This window comes from Dryobates pubescens, chromosome 27 (assembly GCF_014839835.1).
Source record: "Dryobates pubescens isolate bDryPub1 chromosome 27, bDryPub1.pri, whole genome shotgun sequence".
In the NCBI taxonomy this organism is placed as follows: domain Eukaryota; kingdom Metazoa; phylum Chordata; class Aves; order Piciformes; family Picidae; genus Dryobates; species Dryobates pubescens.
Window position 1 is genome coordinate 6,615,927 of NC_071638.1, and position 13,251 is coordinate 6,629,177.

The 13,251-nt window shown below is 42.3% G+C and overlaps 1 protein-coding gene across 6 annotated transcripts in view; it reads right to left on the bottom strand.

Annotated features, from left to right (window-relative positions):
- CADPS2 (calcium dependent secretion activator 2) overlaps positions 1 to 13,251 on the bottom strand; it is a 366,370-nt gene that overhangs the window by 320,458 nt on the left and 32,661 nt on the right. The gene's annotated exons all lie outside the window — the stretch shown is intronic.

The window sequence follows — 13,251 nt, forward strand, 5'->3', positions numbered from 1 at the left end:
AACAGGTCACAGTTAAGAGCTTATGAAAATCCAGACTCCCTCAAACAAGTGACAAAAATCTTGGGTTTATCAAAGGCCAATAAGTAACAGTGAAACCACCATCAAAATAAAGACTTTTGTACTAGCAACAGTTGATTTGAGATTCATTTTAATTTCCTATCAGTAGGACAAAACTTCAGCAACTCAACAAAGTAGAGGTAATGCACAAGGCGTCTAATGGTCTTTCAGCTTCAGAAGACAGTCAGTAAGAACCATGCACAGCTTGTTAAATATAAGAGGCCCAGTCCCCAGAAGTGATGATTTTTCTGATCAGAGCCCTCTCTCCTCATCTCCAAGTGCTTCTTTTACAGAGATATGCATAGTGAGCTCTTGGACAAGAGTTTTTTCCCCCCCTACATTGACCACATCAATTAAAAGTTAGCACATTAGTGAACATTATGGTAGTAGCAGAGGCCGGTGCTGAGTCTCTTTTCAAGAGTTCTTTACACTAACAATTTCTACCTTTTGGAAAGAAGATTGAACTCTCTTGCTGCATTAAACTCTCTTGCTGGCCTGCATTAAAAATAGTGTGGCCAGCAGGAGCAGGGAAGTCATTGTGCCCCTGTACTCAGCACTGGTTAGGCCACACCTTGAGTACTGTGTCCCATTCCAGGCCCCTCAGTTTAAGAAGGACATTGAGACTCTTGATCGCATCCAGAGAAGGGCAACGAGGCTGGGGAGAGGCCTTGAGCACAGCCCTGTGAGGAGAGGCTGAGGGAGCTGGGATTGTTTAGCCTGGAGAAGAGGAGGCTCAGGGGAGACCTTATTGCTGCCTGCAACTACCTGAAGGGAGGTTGTAGCCAGGAGGGGTTTGGTCTCTTCTCCCAGGCAACCAGCACCAGCACAAGGGGACACAGTCTCAAGCTGAGACAGGGGAAGTTTAGGCTCGAGGTGAGGAGAAAGTTCTTCACGGAGCGAGTCATTCATCATTGGAATGGGCTGCCCAGGGAGGTGGTGGAGTCACCATCCCTGAAAGTGTTCAAGAGGGGATTGGATGTGGCACTTCATGCCATGGTTTGGTCATGAGGTCTGTGGTGACAGGTTGGACTTGATGATCTTTGAGGTCTCTTCCAACCTTATTGATTCTGTGATTCTGTAATTGTAAACAAGAGGACTTTCAAATTATTATTAGAATTATTGTATTTTAATAGGTGTGTTTGTGTGGGTTTTTTCACTAGACAAACCAGTATTACTCTCTTTTCCTTTCTAAAGGATTGCAGGGTGCCATTTTTTATATCTGCTCACATGCTAATGGGAATACGACAGGTTTAAATATAATGTCTCATGTTAACAGATGGCCCTCCAGTGCTGCAGTTTATTAGTTTGCTTTGCCCAAGAAATATTTGGCTACAGGAGCTGCAGCCTGTAATTGATTTTATTACACTGGTGAATTATCTCAGATTCGGGTAATACAAACTGCTCAGGCAGTCGTTCATTTATGTTTTGTTGCTGTTGAAGCAACTTTTTTTGCTGTTCCCCCTGTGATCAGTCCTCTGTTATCACACCCTTCTCATCAATCCCAACTGATGATTTTCCTATGTAATATTCTTCCCTTCAACTAATTTCCCCCTAACATTCTGTAATTCTGTTTCTGGTCTTTTTGATGTTCAGGGTGCATTCAGCATCTAGCTCATATTTCAGTCCATGCCCTGGCTCACATCCCTTCCTCCAGTCAGTGCTGGTGACAGACTCCCTGCCAGCCACCAGGCTCTGGGACAGCTGTCAGCCTGACTTTTCTTATGCTTATATGCACCTCTCCATCTCACTGTGCAGCATGAAGCTTGTGCACAAGCCGGACGCCGGAGAGGAGTGCTGGGCTAATACCATTCGTTCCTCACAGAAGCACTTGGCACTCTGGTGGCTCCTCCACATCCTTCTGTCAGGTGCCAAGTCCATAAAGCACACCTCCCTGATCTGAGCAAACACACAGCATTAAGCAAAAGCACACAATTTAAGCGTTTTGCACAAAGCAACTGTGACATATTTACTTCAAAATACAACTTCTCCTAAACACTTTCCACAGTTGCTTGAAAGTAATTACAGTAGCTGCAATGTAGGTGATCCAGTGTTGGAATTTAAAGCTCTCAGATCCACAACACAGTTGCTAGGAATGACTGGAGGGGAAGCAGCATGTAGAGAAGTCCATATGGGCAACATATGCTCCACCAGGAAACCACTAAGTTTGTGACAGCAGCCGAATTTTCAGAGTAAAAGATGTTTATATGTGGCTCAAAGAACTGAGTGTGGTCTAAAGATATCAGGCAGCATATCCAATTATAAAATACCCATTAGAGTCATCTGCAGGAAAGAAAACAGGCATGATTCCCTGCTAGAATACTAAACATCTAAACGTGCTAAAATGTATAGGCCCTCTAATACAGTTAAGGATTCTGTGCATGAATTCGGTTTAGAGGCAATGCAGTCCAGCACTTTCTGCCTAGACTACAATATGTTTAAAAAAGAAAAAAGGTTCAAATAATGCATTGTACATTTGAAAATTGTGCCAATTAGCAGCAATTTGTTTACTGTCAAATGCTCAGTTTACCCAAGTCCTTTCCAAGAAGACCGAAAAGCTTAAAGCTTCCAAATGGTCCTTAACAGAGAAAGTGCTCAAGTCACCAGGCAGGAAGAGATCTGTTGAGCTTGGGAAAACTGCTTAGGATAGGAAAATATAACCATCTTCCATTCCTCCTTTTAAAAGGTGCTGAATCCTACTGTGTCACATTGCTAAATCCTACTGTGTCACATATGCAAAACCTACTCCAGAAAAATTTCAGTTTTCACAAAGACAACCAAACCAAACCAACACCCCAACAAAACCCCCACAAACAAAGAAACAAACAAACAAACAAACCCCCCCAAACCCACAGTCTCTGAGAGAGCACTGCTAGCCCGTAGAAATTTTTGTAAGTGAACTAGTGCAACAGCCAAAGCTATTTCTCACCTCTAGGTGACTACCTCAGTGGTGACTCTGAAATCCAAATATGAATTCATAAATTCTAGGCCTGCCACCTTTTTCTATTTGATGTGCAGAAAGGTATGGAGAAGCCTCCATACTTCCCATGTTGGCTGATCACTAAGTTACAGAACTAAAGTCTTTGCAGGACTCCATGTGAAGCCACATGTAAGCCTAGAGCTTTTAACTCTGCAATGCGTAACTAACAGCTGCATCTCGTAAGCTAATACATACAATCTTAAAACAGTTCACAAAGTGTTTAAAAACCACAGAAACACAGCTAAAGTCTTTGAATAAGCTGGCTTGTTTTGAGCAGAGGAGATATAAAAACATCTATTACATTTTCTGTAGTCTGCTTTGACTAGACATTAAAAGATTTTCAAGCAAGTCTACAAATTTCTGTAAGAAATTAAAAAGTGATGTGAAAAATCTTCAGCGGGGAATCACAAGAGATTCTATGGTAGTAATTTATTGTTTCCTATTTCTCAACTTCTTGGATTGAATGACTGATCAAATTGCTGTGTGAAGGCAATTTCCACAGCTCATTTCTTCTATATTTAGAGTACTTCTTCGTTTACTTAAATCCTTCCATTTAATACTAGGGAACCAAATTCTGCTAGCTGAAACGCCAATGTATTAATGTTTACATCTCTTTCAACTCTTACAAATGTTTCATGAAAATAGAAATCTGGGCTGTTTAGACTCTCTAGGATTCATTTCTATTCAAACTACTGGAAGTACCAAAAGGGTTCATACATGCAATAAACTCAAGATCTCCTGGCTTACAGAAGATTCCCTGACAACAGAAGACTACGTGGCTTTGTCTTCTCTCCCTGCACTTCTTTCGCTTCTTTTTCCCACTTACATCTCTTCCAAACCCACATACATCACAACAAAGCTCTTGTAGTGCATATTAGGAGTGCATTTTATAGATACAAATACAGATACTCTTATACCATTGTGGTGGGTTAACACCCATTCTGAAAACAAAACCAAGGCAGGGTGGAGGGCTTGCGGGTGCTTTGCCCTCCCTGCAGGGCGTTTTGCCCCTGGGAAACTGAGTCTGTTCCACTCCCCCCTCCCTTCCCAGCTAGGGTGTAAAAAGCAGGACATTGCAGCTATTAGGTCTCCTTTTGGCTCCTGCCTCTCCTGGATGAGAGCTACTGCAGCTGCCTTCCTGCTCCTCTGCCATGTGGTTGGGCCTGATCCTTCTCCCTGCTGCCTCCGTGCCTCTTCAGAGAGAGAGACTGGTTTTGTATTCTTGGGGTTTTTTTCCCCCTCCCATCCATCCTTGTTCCTTGCCCTTGTGAACCTTACCTGTTATTGTTATATATACATTGTTTAAAGAAAACTCTTTACCTCTCTACTTCCAGGCTGATTCCAAATTATTGCTTGGTGGATTTGCTCCTTCCCTTTCCTTTTTTTTTTCCCCCTCTCTGTTGGGAGGGAGGAGGGTGGGGCAGGGGAGAGATTCTCAGCCTTGCCCCCATCTGAGCTCTTAACTCCCAGTTAAGGCTCAAACCACTACAACCATACATGTCAAAACCATTTATCCTGTTGGAGTGATTCTATAGGTGCATGTAAGCAAATACAATTCCCCCTCTGATTTCCTTATTCCTACAAAACACATTTGAAGAGATGACTACTGAGTTCTACTCTAAGTGTTAGCATAATGGAAAAGCACAGGGAGTAGAGGAAGGGGAAAAATTGGTAGATAAATGTCATCTTGCTCAATCAGTACATTCTCTACATGTGTGTATATATTTAGAGTCTCACAGGCCATCGCTCTTATAAAGTTTGAAGACCAATTACCCTTAAAACTCTTATGTCAGTACATATTTCTGGTTTGGAATGCAGAGCATGCAATGGATGTATAATGGAAGTGGAGTGTATGAAGGACCAGCACATGATCAATTTTCTTTCCTTTCCTTTCCCTTATCTTCATAGTAAGCAGTTATAAAGTCTCAAACCACTATTTTGAAGGAAAGTGCTAGCTAATTATGTCTTTATCAGCATTTCTTTATATTCTGCTTGCACCAAAAGATGAAGTCATAGTTTGCATTTAAATGCAAATTGCTGAAGATAAAACAAATACTCAGAATTTTTAAGAAAACTCATTTCCCAAAGAAAGAGAGCCATGAAAAAAAGCCTAAGTAGTAAGAAGCAGAGGACAATTTACTTTGTTTTTAACCAAATAGATTACACTTAATTCTGAATGAAGTAGTCATTCATTTCCTGACAAGAGCTTGTGATTCCAACTCATTAGTTAATTACACAGCAACTTGTCTGGCAATAAAACCACTGTGCCAGAAGTTCATCGTCTCATCTCTCAAAGCCTTCCCAGTGACAATTTCCCTCCACATATGTTATGCCAAGACACAGATTTCTAAGTTTATAAAATTTTGCAAGAGCTTTAAGGGATTCAAATAGATAACCTCCATCCCAAGAATTTCGTAGGCTCTGTCTTTTAATTTGAGCTAGAAAGGCAGAAGGAAAGATTAAAAATAATCTTGAGTTCAGACTGGAAAAGTGAAGGAACTCATTAAAGTCACAAAGTCCTTGATCCACCCAAGTAATACAAAATATGACAGTAAATCACATAAAAAGAAGACAGTAGCAAATGTTTACACTATATTGACTTTAAATAGATTATCACACTTTTTAGACTGCAGAAGAATTTAAAATACTTCTACAAGCATTGTAGGAAAAGAATTGCATAAGAGGAAATATTTTGCACAAAGCATTCTATGCCAAACTACAAGCAAGAAAACCATTAATAAGATATCACTTTTCTTCAGCAAATACATACTAAGACCTCACAACAAAAAGTCCAAACAACTCTGAAAAGTTGAGCCTTCTCACACCGTAGTGACAGTACATGTTGTAATCACAGGCTCACAGATGTTAGGGCTTGGAAGGGACCTCCTGAGATCATGGAGTCCAATCCCTCTGCCAGAGCAAGATCATAGAATCTAGCGCAGGTCGCACAGAAACACATCCAGATGGGTCTGGAAAGTCTCCAGAGAAGGAGACTCCACAACCTCTCTGGGCAGCCTGTTCCAGTGCTCTGTGATCCTCACAGTAATGAAGTTCTTCCTCATGTTCAGGTGGAATTTCCTGTGCTGTAGTTTACATCCATTGCCCCTTGTCCTATCACAGGGTATAAGTGAGAAGAGGCTGTCCCTTCCTTCTTGACACCCAGCCCTCAGATATTTATATACATTTATTAGATCTCCTCTCACTCTTCTCTTCAGACTAAAAAGCCCCAGGGCTCTCAGCCTTCTCATAAAGCAGTGCTCCAGTCCCTTAATCATCCTTGTAGCCCTCCACTGGACTCTCTCAAGTATATCCCTGTCCCTCTTGAACTGGGGAGCCCAGAACTGGATGCAATATTCCAGGTGGGGCTTCACTAGGGCTTTGCCTTCAAAAACCCAACCCAAAATATACAGCCAGTACCAACGGTGTAATTCATATGATCTAACTAAGATGTCATTGAATATATATTTATGTCCACAGCTGAACTGTCAGCTAAGGCCCCTTTCAGTCAGTGGAGACAAACAGGCACAGCACAATCTGCTCATCCTAATGAAGATATCAACAGATGAGACAAATTGCAGCCCAGAATGCCTGCTTTTCCTCTCCTTGTCACACCTACTAAAACTTAAAAATAATAAAAAAAAATACAACAAGGTAAATCCATTAGTTTATAAGTAATTGAAACACAGCATCATAGAATGCACTGGGTTGGAAGGGACCTCCAAAGGTCATCTAGTCCAACCCATGCTGCATTAAAAGCAAGGACATCCCCAACTAAATCAGGCTGCTCAGAGCCCCATTGTGCCGGACCTCAAATGCCTCTAGGGATGGGGCCTCCACTACCTCCCTGGGCAACCTGCTTCAGTATTCCATTAGTCTCATAATAAAGATCTTCCCAATGTCCAATCTAAATCTACCCTTCCTTAGTTCCATTGTCCCTTATCCTATTGCTACATGCCTTGGTAAATTGGCCCCCTTTCTTGAAAGCCCCCTTCAAGTACTGGAAAGCCACTTAGGGGACAGAAAGAGGGTCTCCAAAAGCACAAAACCATGAAAATGATCCTTCAGCTCACAAACTTTCAGAAATGTATTAACAGGTATTTCAGTTAAAGAAGTCATTACAAATTATCATAATGACCTGGAGTACCACATCCAGCTCTGGAGCCCTCAACACAGTAAGGACATGGACCTGATGGAGCAGGTCCAGAGGAAGGCCATGAAAAAGATCAGAGGGCAGGAATACCTCTCCTACAAGGACAGGCTGAAGGAGCTGGGGTTGTTTAAGCTGCAGAAGAGAAGGTTCCAGGGTGACCTAATAGCAGCCATCCAACACCCGAAGGAGACCTACAAGAAGGCTGGAGAGGGCATAATTTGTAGTACTTTTTAGTTAAAATTCATCAGTTTCAATTTAACATCAAGTTCCACTGCCACATGTATTTGGATGCTGCACTGCTTTTAACTGTAGATTACTAGTGCATTTCTAATTGAATTTCTTTAGCTTCCTGATTCTTCCTGGAGATTTATCTTGGTTTAGGGATGCAGTCTTCCCACAGATAATTTTTTACCCTTGTTTTGTATATCAAGTGACCATCTACACTAGAGAAGTCAAGATGACTTCTCCAGAAAGAGGAAGAATGTGAACTTACTTCATGCATCTGTGTATTACAGTACCACAGCGAAAGCCCAAGAATTTCTGACTACTAAACATTAAGTAGTCTAAGAATTAACTAAGTCCCATGCCTTACACTAGCTTTAATTGCCTAGTTTAAGCCCCAAACTGAGCACTCCTTGAAGTGCATCAGGTGGAAGAGGGAAGAATAGAAAAAGAAACAATTTCCACTGTGCAATAAGCCACCAAAACCCTTAGGTTTTGCAAAGAGGTTTGGTTTCCCAACACATTAAAAGCTAGGAGGGATGAAAGTCAATCTCTTATCCCCAACAGCATTACAGGGTCACCTTTACAGACAGGGTACTGCAGCACAGCTCTTACTTTCCCTCCTGGAAATGATCAAAGCAGCAATGGCTAGAAACCTTTGTATTTGTGTTTTGTTTGTCTCCTTCAAGTACAAGATAAAACCTGAGAGAGAGGAAAATAAAAGAAAATAAGCAGCCTCTCAAGATACCTCCCACTAAACATGCTCTCTCATATTCCGGCCTCAAAAGTGCAATCAGTTCAGGTATGAATACTTGAGGCACAGAAACAACAAAAAAATCCACCAATGCCACTGGCACAAAAAGTGAATGGTGTCTGTTTTGCACCTCTGAGGGTCTAACTTCATGCATAAGGAGGTCAAATTCAGCTTGAGTTCCCTTTGTCTATTATTATTGAAGACGAATCATGAACAGCAACAACGGCCATGGAGATGTATCATTTAATACAAGGAGGTTTAAGTGACTATATTTTTCAGAAAGGCTCTCTCCTCAAGCTTTTATGGGTACAGGGAACAAAAACCAAATCTCTGTAAAGCCTACTGTTTTTTTCTTCCTGCATTATTTACACCAATTGCTTTGTTTTACATAAATATCTTTTAAAAGGGAGCAACATGATAAAGGACTGCACAGCTCTTGATTGAACACTACTTCTCTGGCTGCCATAACCAATAAATAAAAGGAGCATAATATCCAGTCAACCTAGACCTCAAAAAACCCAAACAAACAGAAAGCTAATTATATCTTTTCAAATAAGAAAAGTGGAAGGATGATGGATTTAAGTATTACCAGAAGAAAGTAATCAAGATTATTATTCTACCAGAAAATATCCAAAATGCATAGAGGAGAAGAAAACCAACAAATAAGCAATAACTGTGTTATATAAAAAGACAGATCACTTCTTAATAAACCTGGCTCTTCTTATGCATGATCAAACATACTTAGATAGATGTTCTGCTGTGGTAAGCAAGACTCACAGCACTATACTGGAAACCCCCCTAATTGGGTCACACAGCAAAAATGTCAAACATATACTTAGGCTGCAGCCTCATATATATTTGCCTGCAGTGATCCCTCTTTCCCAAACAAGCCAATTCAACAATACCCAAAGAGGCAGCCGAGGCAATGCCCACTGGCACCTGTACAGATGCCTATGTAAAAACAACCTCTGCTTGTAGACAAGTTGTTGTTATGGATGTCCATAGCAAGCTGCTGGTGGTGAGGGGACCTGGGTGGCCTCTGTGAGGAGAGAGGCCAGGGCTGCACCATGACAGACACAGCCAGTTCCAGCTAGCTCAAATGGACCTACCTTGGGGCATGACTAAGCCCTTCAGCCAAGCTGGAGGCAACTCCGGGAAAATGTATTTGAGAAAGGACAAAATGCTGCACAGCAGTGAGGAGTAAAGAAAAGAGTAAGAAAAACAGCCTGTGGCACTAAAGTGAAAGAAGGAGGAGAAGAGGTGCTTCAGGTGTTGGAACAGAGATTCCCTTGAAGACCATTGAGAAACCACAGTGGAGTAGGTTGTTCCCTGCAGTCCGTGAAGACCACACTGGATGGAGCATGTGGCATTTCCTGAAGGACTGCAGTGCCTGGGAAGGACTCATGCTGGAGCAGGATAAGAGCATGAGGAGGAAAAAGCAGCAGAGTTGTTCTGGACTGATCCTCTTCCCACTGCTCCACTCGCCCCCAGCCAAGTCTGTTTGGCTTTTGACAGTAACTGGTAAGTTATCTCTCTATCTTAAATACACAAGCTTTTCTGTCTTATTTTTTCCTCCTGTCCTATTAAGAAGAGGGAGTGAGAGAGCAATTGGGCAGGTGTTTTGTAGCCTGCCAAGGTCAACCCAGCACAGCTATAAAACTCTCCTTTCTGTCTACTCAATTCTTTTGCAGCTGTGTACCCTGAAAAATCTCCAAAAGCTAGAGTCAGCCTCTACAGCCAGATCTCAAGGTGCTGGCTGCCCTCTGACACAGCTAACAAGCTAACACAAGTTATAAGGGAAAACTCCAAACAGGAATGCTGCCTTTGCCAGGCTTTTCCCCACTCTCAAATCCATGAGATTACTCTGCCTTATTTCAGAGCATCTCTTTCACTACATACTCAGAGATGGTAAAATAGATGACAACCTGATGAACGAAGAAAGGAAAGAGCGGGAGGATGATAAAAGTTTGGGAGATGATAACTAGAACAAACAGGAAACTAGGGCTAGGACACATTGCACAACTGGGCTGAAGAGACGTGGAGGTAGCATCAAGAAGGTTGAAAAGGGACAATGCAAGGAGATTAAATTGCCAGGAGAGCACTCTTACAGGATAAGTCTTAGCAGGAAAGCAAAGTTAGTCTGGAAAGCAAGTAAGAATTGGGTCAAAACACCCCTACAGGTCATTATGATGAAATAAGAAGGGCTGCTGTCCCTGTGATGACTGCTCTCTGGCATAAACTTCAACATGTGGAAAAAGCAGCAAGCACTGGCAGGAGGGAAAGGCTGTCCACAATGGCTAAACCAAAAAAAGTCAAATCCCAGTCTGTGGTCACTGGCAGCAAACTGCTCCCTCCCAGTCACATGGGCAGTGATGATGTTTTGTACATTGCTTTTATTCCTCTTCCATCCCCTCTGTTGGGGAGCAACCAGGCAGGATGGGAAAGGGGCTGTCTATCAAGTATGCTGAGGGGCAAAGGAGAGGCCCAAACCATTCCAGAACAGCCTTACAGTACCACAGCTTGGGTGCTGCATGACACTGTACAGTCTGGAGAAGAGAAGGCTCGGAGGTGACCTAATTGTGGCCTTCCAGTATCTAAAAGGAGCCTACAAGAAGGCTGGGGAGGGACTTCTCAGGATCTCAGGTAGTGCTAGGACTAGGGGGAATGGAATGAAGCTGGAGTTGGGGAGATTCAGGCTGGAGGTGAGGAGGAAGTTCTTCACCATGAGAGTGGTGAAGCCCTGGAACGGGTTGTCCAGGGAGGTGGTTGAGGCCCCGTCCCTGGAGGTGTTTAAGACCAGGCTGGACGAGGCTCTGGCCAGCCTGATCTAGTTTGGGGTGTCCCTGCCCATGGCAAGGGGGTTGGAACTAGCTGATCCTTGTGGTCCCTTCCAACCCTGACTGATACTATGATACTTTCCCCACTGGTGCCTTCTGCTACCTTGTGGCTGAAGCACAAGTCACACCATGCTTCCTCCGTGATGCTGCATGGAAGAATTCAGCAGCATGTAGCACCAGGATGGTAAGAACTGCAGGGTTTGATGGACAACTAGCCCCAAGCTAGTGATCCAATAAAGAATGAGTTAAAGCATAGTAAAAGGGTGAATTTTTCTCCCAGGCAACCAGCACCAGAACAAGAGGACACAGTCTCAAGCTGCACCAGGGGAGGTTTAGGCTGGATGTTAGGAAGCAATTCTTCCTAGAGATAGTGATTGCCCATTGGAATGGGCTGCCCAGGGAGGTGGTGGAGTCACCATCACTGGAGGTGTTTAGGAGGAGACTTGATGGGATGCTCGGTGCCATGGTTTAGTTGATTAGATGGTGTTGGAGAATAGGTTGGACTCGATGATCTTGAAGGTTTCTTCCAACCTGGTCTATTCTATTCTACTCTACTCTACTCTAAATTTTCCCAGCAGGTGAACAGGGGGAACTGAATCCACACCTATGCATTGCTAGAAGAGTCTTTCACCACTTCCTAGCAAAGAAATACCTAACAACCTGTAACCAAGCTACCAAGATAACAGGTTATCATTTGGAAATAGTCACTGCAGTTGCATTGAATGAGGACAAGGGGAAATACAATGGTCTGAAGGAAATAAGCTCTAGATCATTTATACTGAATGCAAACTTGCAGCAGGTCTGACACATTTCCCTTTGCCATCTCTAGTTTCACATTAATTAATATTAAACCTTTCCCAGTGTATTATCAGAAAGAGATAATTAAAAAAAATAATAATCTTAAACTGCTTATCATAAATTCTGCAATTCAGTAAACACAATGAGGAACATCACTGCAATGAGGTGATGCCCCTGGAGGTGTTTAAGAAAAGCCTGGATGAAGCACTTAGTGCCATGGTCTAGTTGATTAGCTAGGGTTGGGTGATCAGCCGGACTTGATGATCTTGGAGGTTTCTTCCAACCTGCTTGATTCTGTGATTCTGATTCTGCAAAAAAACTTCCTTATAGCCTTTAATAATTCAAATAAATCTTACAATTAATACCAAAATAATAATGCAACTCATTGTCTGAATTAAGTGGGATTTTTTTGACAGTACATCACTTTTTTTCTTCAGTTCCACCTGCTTTAGTTTCTCCTGTAATGATTTTAGACTTCAGGGAAACGAACAGACAAAGGACATTTGGTAGGTGGCCTTTGAGTTTTCAAATAACTCCATTATTCATCACTGTGAGTGACATCATATACTAACCACTACTTACATTTGGCTTTGAGCAGATATGCTCACTGATGTGTTTTTTAAATACAGCATCTTTCTCACTCCCTGGATTATTTTCGGTATTTTTTTTCTCTAAATGGAGCCCTTTACAGATAAAGAGCTACTTAGGGGGAAAAAAACCCCTGCCACACAGTAAATTAAGTGATTGTACAAAAAATGCCTTTCTGACAAGATAACTGCTATACTATCCATGTGAAAAGACTGCAACACCAAAAAAGCTTTAGCTTCTTAATACGTTTTTAAAGGAGCTTTCTGTGGTTTCAAAGCCATTTATTTTGTCCTGCGAACAGGGATAAAGAGGTCAAGATGGTACCCAAAGAAAAGAGGAAAGTGCACAGAGCTAGGTTCACCAGTTCTCTGCAAGACACTTGCAACAAGGTTTCTGGCCTTTGAACAGCTACCCAAGTAGAAGTTTTCCCCCACGCAAAAGTTTTGCCCCAAGCAGAAGTTTTCCCCTTCTGGCCCATGGTCCATATAAGTATCCTGCACCTAACCTTCCAGCCTTTCAACTACACTACTCTAGTCAGAGTGAAGAGTCCAAACATTGTTCACTGGGTGTTCTAAGTAACTACCATTCACTCCTTTCCTGACTTGTAGCACAGTTAGGAAACTTTAGTTGTAGGACCATGCACATGTTTGCCAGTAATGTCAGCTTCTTTGCTACAACCTTTCATAAAGCTCCTCATCTGCTTTTCCACTGGCATTCAGACGTGATAGGAACCTGGACTCCAATAAGTACTATTATGGTGCCAATTTGTTCTAGTGCTTCAAGTCACTTGTAAACTTCCTACACTACTGGAAGTGCTGTAGACCACCACTACTATAAGTAGTAATACAGCAATACTTCTGTTTATCCC